This window comes from Artibeus jamaicensis, unplaced genomic scaffold (genome assembly GCF_021234435.1).
Source record: "Artibeus jamaicensis isolate MK-2021 breed Jamaican fruit bat unplaced genomic scaffold, CSHL_Jam_final contig_465, whole genome shotgun sequence".
Lineage (NCBI taxonomy): Eukaryota > Metazoa > Chordata > Mammalia > Chiroptera > Phyllostomidae > Artibeus > Artibeus jamaicensis.
Genome location: NW_026521843.1, coordinates 32,871,787 through 32,879,068, shown reverse-complemented (window position 1 = coordinate 32,879,068; position 7,282 = coordinate 32,871,787).

Below are 7,282 nucleotides of genomic sequence, written 5' to 3'. Positions count from 1 at the left end.
TGATAGATCTATAACCCAAATCCAGAGTTATCTGACTCTGGATATTCTTTGTGGTTTCTATCCTGATACTCTGATCAAATCCTAACATCTTGATGCATTTCTTTTTTTATTGTTGTTCAGTTAAAATTGTCCCACATTTTCCCCCATTGCTCTCCTCTGCTCCCCACCCCACTCTCATAGTCAATCCACATCCCATAGTCCATGCCCATGGGTCTTTATATGCTCATTGACCTGCCTCTTTCCCTAATTTCCCCTGTTTTCCTCCCCCCTCCTACTTTCTGGTCACTGTCACCTAATTTTTTATTTCCATGTCTCTGGTTCTATTTTGCTCATTTGTTTGTTTGTTGATTCGTGTGCATTTATAGGTGAGATCATATGGTATTTGTCTTTCAGTGCCTGGCTTATTTCACTTAGCAAAATGCTCTCCAGGTCCATCCATGCTGTCAAGGAAGGTAGGAGTTCTTTCTTTCTGCTGCATAGTATCCCATTGTGTAAATGTACCACCATTTTTTGATCCACTCATTTAATGATAGGCACTTAGGCTTTTTCCAGCACTTGGCTATTGCAAATAACATTCCTATGAACACTGGGGTGTATAGATTCTTTTGCAGGATTCTTTGTGTATAATCCTAGCAGTGGAGCCAAACCAACCTCTTTTATCTGAAATCCTATATATTTACAGTTCATGCAGTTCAATTCATATGAGTTATGTGGAGCATGTATTAGTCTCTCATGGCCTAATATTTTCATTTCATGCACATTAATGCACATGGCCCAAATATCTACAGACATGGACTAAGTACCTGTGATTAATTGTCACTCAGGAAGGCCACCAACTGGTGCAGCATTTCTGATTATGATCTGCAGATCACTTGCATCAGAATTATACAACAATGTACACTGCAAGCAAGTTATTTTGTTGCATCTAAATCTAAGGAACCACTGGCCTAGTTAGTTAGGCCCATCTCCTCAACCCAGATAGAAACTCTTTATGAGGCAGAAATTGTGTAACCATTTTTTGTGTTTTTATTATGCCAAAGGCAATCCTCAGCATAAAATAGATACTTAGTATTGAGACAAACTGCCAAGCCTTGTCCTTAATGTCCCCATCATAGAAAATGTAGTCTCTCTCAATACAGCTACTTTTGAACTGTATTTTTCTACATCCACAGCAAGGTGATTTGTACTCAATTCAATTAAAAAATAACATTTATTCATCTTTACCCTGGCTTGGGGAGGATTGCAGAAAGCTTCTTAGAAGAGATACCCAAGATGATCCTTGAAAAATACACACAAAAAAATTCCAGCATAGAAAAGTGAAAAAAACGTTCCTGGTAGGAGCATTAACATGGTCAAAGTACAGAGATGTGAAATCATACACTCAGTGAAGAACAGAAGAAATTCATCATTATTAGATCATGACTATAAGACATCTTTGTGAGGGAGGCAGGATTTGTGAATAATGCTGGAGAGGTTCAAGGACTCTGACCTTGGCATTCATTCACACTTAGGGGCCCCGGTTCATGTAGGTAATTTTGCATGTAAACAGCATAATTGTGTTAATTTCCCACATGGGTTTATTGGGTCCTCTTTGTACCAACAGATCCAAATCTTAACCAATCTCTTTACAAGACTACAGTTTCCGTTTTCTTTGTCTTCTTTTTCTCTCAGAGAAGATTCCTCTTCTCTGCCCTCAGTAGTCAGAATAAGCCACTAGTTCCAATAATCCCAATATGTTAGTGCTTTAACATGTGAAAAGCTTACTTCTTACTCATGTCACAGTTCTTTCCATGTGAGTTGGGGTGGAGGCAGGATGGAGAAATGAATTTTATCCCACAAGTCCATTGAGGTAACCTGGATGGCTCTGTGTAACTCCACACTCAGGGTCTTTCCCATTAAGCTTACAGATGAGAAAGGAGAGTAAGGATTGTTGTGAAAGATTGTTGTGGACCAAGCCACTTCTGTTCACATCTTGTTGGCCCTTAACTCCATCACATGGCTAAACATATTGCAAGAGAGGATGGAAATATGAGTACCAAGAAAGAAGAAAAGAACACAGATGTTGGTGCACTTGTTAGCCACTTCCCAAATATCAAATCCTTGTCCAGTCACCTTCAAGTAATGCTCTCAGAGGAACATCTTATAAATTCATTGATACTGAAAGATAATGAGACCCAGAAAAAAACATCTTGTAGAATTCTGGTTCATGATCTGACATGTAAAATGGTTGGAAGTGTCATTCTCATTCTAGAGTTAGTATCTGCAGGAATATTTAAACTATGATTGAAGACTTAATGGAGGTTCAGTCTGGATGAGCTTGAGAGTTAAACTCTCCATACACTCATTCTTAGCAAGGTCCTCCAGGTTTCACCATTAGGAGGCCCAGGAGTTTCTCAAGTGAAGATTGGGAAAAAAATCCTCTCCTGTTTCCAACAGCAGGAAGGGGACACTAGCTATTCTGAAATAAAACCAGAGTAGTGTATCCTCCTTTTTAAAAACCCTGTCCTCCTAGGAGAGTATTTTGCTGGAGCCTAATCAACTTTTATTTTACCAGACCCTAACCAACTAAGTAGAAGCCCAAAACCCAACTCCGGAACCTCCTAGCTTTCCTCTTTCACCTAAGGTGTAAAACTTAGTGAAGCGCTTGTGAGGCCAGAACCTAGAGGCACAAGCTCACCACAACCTGAGAGTTTAGAATAGAATTATAGAATATTTTCCTTTCCCCAAACCTTACAACCACAAGAGATTATAGTTGAAAGAACTTCAACGATCATTCTGTACTTAAAAAGAAGTATCTAGGAAAGAGAAAGACAATATTGGAGGAAAAAAACAAGGACACTATGGAAAATTTTAGCATCTGACCTCTAAAGCTACAGCAAATATTACATGTAGTATAACTCCTACTCAAATAAACATAAAATCTCACACTTAAGGCCTTTTGTCTCAATTATTTTTTTTACCTGAAATATCATTATCTGGCATCAACAAAAATCTATAAGGCATACTAAAAGACAAAGACAATCTGAAAAGAGAAAGTTAACTTCAGAACCAGACTCAGATATGGCATTATCAGACCAGGAATTTGAAACAACTATGATTAATATTTTAAGGTCTCTAATGGAAAAATTAGATAACATACAGAAATAGGTGGGTAATAAAAGCAGAGAGATTGAAACTCAAAGGAACTTGTATTCAGGATATTTAAAATATCTATACTTTAAAAATCGAAGTCACTAATTAGGACATCTTATTCATGGAGGTTATTTATCAAGATACTTTTTCAGACAAAGAATTATCTCCTTAAGACTATTCTTGATGCAGCTCCACGTGGAAGTGACTTGCATGTCTCCCAAGGAATGATATCATCTATTTCTCTCTGCTGGTTGTGATGGTAATGCCTAACTGACATGATAAAACTAAGTCATTATCTGTACCCTTAGAGAAATGAGCTATTTACCATAGGAATTAAGACAGAAGTAATCATGGCCAAGCTAATGGGTCATATTCTCATTCTGTATGGACTAGAGCTATGTCTCTTCTGTTCACCACTGGAAAACCAAGGAAATTTCGTTCACTACTTTTGTTTCATAGTATCAACTGTCTCTCTTTTCTGATGCAATGAAACGGACTGTCTGCCATGTTCCAAGTATCACATGAGAGTGCCAATAATAGAAAGGTAAAAATATTTGGCCCCTCAAATTCAGTGAGATCACAGTCTAGAAAAAACTTATAAATATCTGTTGAGAAATCATTCAAAAATTACATCATGAGCACTAGTTAGCTGATGATGAGAAACTAGATCAAGTATGAGAGAACCAATAACCTATTATCCACCAGCACATCAGTGAGCAGTGAAGTCCTATATAGGGATCAATTTCTAAGGAACTTAGAGCGCATAGGAAAAAGTATGAGACTGGTAAAACAACTCATTTAACAATCTAACTACCCAGAAATGTGTAATGATATTTCTTCCTTGAAACACAATCTTTATTCCTCAGTTGATATATCTTAACATTTTTGAGAGCCCCCAATTGACAAAAATCTCTCTTGAACGTAATGTGGAATCATTTAGTGGTCTGCCACACTTGGGTTTCCAGAGACATGCGTCACACTCTGAAGCAGTAATATTACTATATCCTCTCAAAAGAATAATTTTTGCACTGTCAGCCATATGTGACTAACCATATAAAGCAAATTATTGTCAGCTTTGCTCAATGCAATTCTGTATTTATTGTATTTAGTCATAATTCCTCACCTGATGGATAACATTCATTGAGTGATAACAATGTACCCAGCACTCTAAACATTTTACGTAATCTATTTTATACAATCTCTATGACAAATCTATGAGGTAGGATTTAATTTTAGATAAGATGAAATGGCGTACAAGGAAGTTAAATAATTTGTGCAACATTTTACAGTAATCATCTGTGGTAGAACTGCCAAGCTTCTAAGACTGTGCTGTTACCATTACTAGATATTACACATTTCTGTTGAAGTCACCTAAAGTACAACTGACAAATTATAGATATTCTTATCAAAAACAGTAAAAAGTCCGAGTTTTACCTTAGTTGCAAGCTAACAAGAAAGTCTAACACACTTTCATAGGTGCTGCTTGGCTATCACGAGATTTATGGATAAGAGACAAAGAACAGTTTATTACTCATACAATAACCATAGCCAGAGTATCACAATTTTTACATAGGTTCCCCAAGCCCTAAATCCCACAGGACCATGTGGAGAAGGCCAGATGGTGCTTGAATATACAATGGGTTGCATTATAGGAAATAAACCTTGAGCTTAGGAAACTTGACTCTTAAAATGGGCAGGCAGAAAGCATCCTGCCTGTCTGTACTATTAGGCAAGACACTGTATCATCCAATGCTGTCCACTGTATACACATCTTTGAAAAAGATATTGTGGAACAAAGGGAAGTCAGAGCCTCATTCACAAGTGGAGGAGATGCAAAGTACCTCTAAAGAATTTCCTCCCAACAACTCCTATTTCTAAAACATGAACCAATTTCTCTTTTTGTGATAAATCTATGTCTCCTGAAAGAAAAATCTGTGTGGACGATAGTGCAATTTATCTCCTACTCTCCATTATTCTATTCTCTATCGTAGTAACAATCACCTTAGCTTTCAGAGGGCACATGGGTTTCTAAAATAAATACATTTTCCAACTCCCTTGCAAATAGTTGTTATTATATGACAAATATGTAGCTCATTACATTCCAATAGACATGCAATTCAAACTGTGTATGTAATTTAAATTTTTCTCATAGCAATATTTTCTTAAAATTTACTAAGAAAGATGTGAGAGTAATTTTAAGGATATATTATAACCTAATATATCCAAAATATTATCATTACAGCATGCAATTACTATGATAATAGTAATGACATATTTTACATTCCTTTTTATACTAAATCCATTGTGTTTTAAGTATGTACATCTGAACTTGATATTGAGCTACATTTTATCTCCTAATAGCCACACGTGGCTGGGTGCTACTGTGTTGCACAGCACACCTCTAACCAGTGAGATCTGAGAGGAAATGCTATGTGCAATTCCTAAGTTGTATTCTTAAAGGAAAAACAGGGCCCTCTTTGGGGCTTATTTATTCTGCTGCCTTGAAGGGATAATGGTGACGAACCATTATAAGCATAGTAGGACAACAACATATAAAATGACTGGATTTCAGAAAAGTGGAGAATAGAATCCATGAGCTGCTATTCTACTCACACTATTATCAGATAGAAGAAACTATATTGCTTAAGCCATTCATATTTTTGTCTCTTAGAGCAATTAAAACTATATCTTAAGTAGTATAAATTTAAATCAGTCATTTATGTATTATAATTACCAAATGGAGTGTAACCCTGCAAATGTTTCATAAGGTAAGATGTGTGTGTGGGGGAGGATACAGCAAAGATTCAAAGCACAAGATCATCTTACAAATGAATGTATAGTGGCTGAAACACACACTCAAAAGTCATGCCTACTAGAATCCATTTCTCACTAACTTTCCAGAAATGGACAGTTTAGTAACTGCTATATAAATACATTTAAATGTGTTTATTCAATTTATTTTTACTGTATTTTTCCATTACCATTTAGTCCCCTTATACCGCCCCCTCACAGTCACCACACTGTCGTCTATGTCCATGAATCCTTTTTCCTTTTTGCTCCTCAAGCCACCCCTAACTGCCCTCCCCCTCAGCTCTCATCCCGATCTCCATCTATGGGTCTGCCTCTATTTTACGTGTTAGTTCAGATAATTCATTAGATTCCACATATGAGTAAAATCATATGGCATTTGTCTTTCTCTGACTGGCTTATTTCACTTAGCATAATGTTCGGCAGGTCCATCTATATTGTTGCAAAAGGTAACATTTTCTTCTTTTTTTATGTCCAACTAATATTCCACTGTGTAGAAATGAGTAAATGTGTATTTAAAGGCAATGGTGTAGTTGACTCTTTCCTAGATACATGATTAGCCCAGGATAGTGTTTAATCTCTTGCTAGTCCATAAACATGAGCAATAAGAAATAAAGAACAAACTGACAGTAACCAGAGAGGAAGAGGGAGAGGGATAATAGGGGGAAATAAAGGAAAGGCCATCAAGGAACATGTGCAAAGGACAAATGGACAAAGCCAAAGGGGTTAGGTTTGAGGGTGGGACACCAGGATAAATGGGGTGGGAGCTGTAGTGGGTAAAAATGAAGACAATTGTACTTGAACAACAATAAAAATTAAAAATAACATTTTTTGAAAAAATATTTGAATTAGTAAAATAAAACATTAATTAGGGATGATATGGTTTAGAAAGATTGCTAGATACACTGGGAATTGAGTTAGATCCTGAGTGATAGGTAGGGTGTAGTTGACCATATATATTCTTTGATATATGTGTGCGTGTATATATATAAAGTGGGTTATATATATATGTGTGTGTATTTATTTATTCTTATGTAGAGTGTGATATTTTCTCTTTGCCCCATATTGAATTCTATATCAAAAATAGCCCTAACCCTATGTTTCTATCACTAGGTACTTGTTTTACTTTTTTACTACTGATCAGGAGAAATGATGAATGAGATATAAAAGTTATATATTTATAAACAACCTGTCCAGAAGGTATCCATCCATATAATATGAAAAATAGAGACATTTACAAAGGGAGATACTAGATACAGAAAACACTGTACATTGGACAATGGCACCTCAGTCCCCTTGAAAGTAGGCATCTTAGGATCTCACACAGTTCTCCCAGTCACCA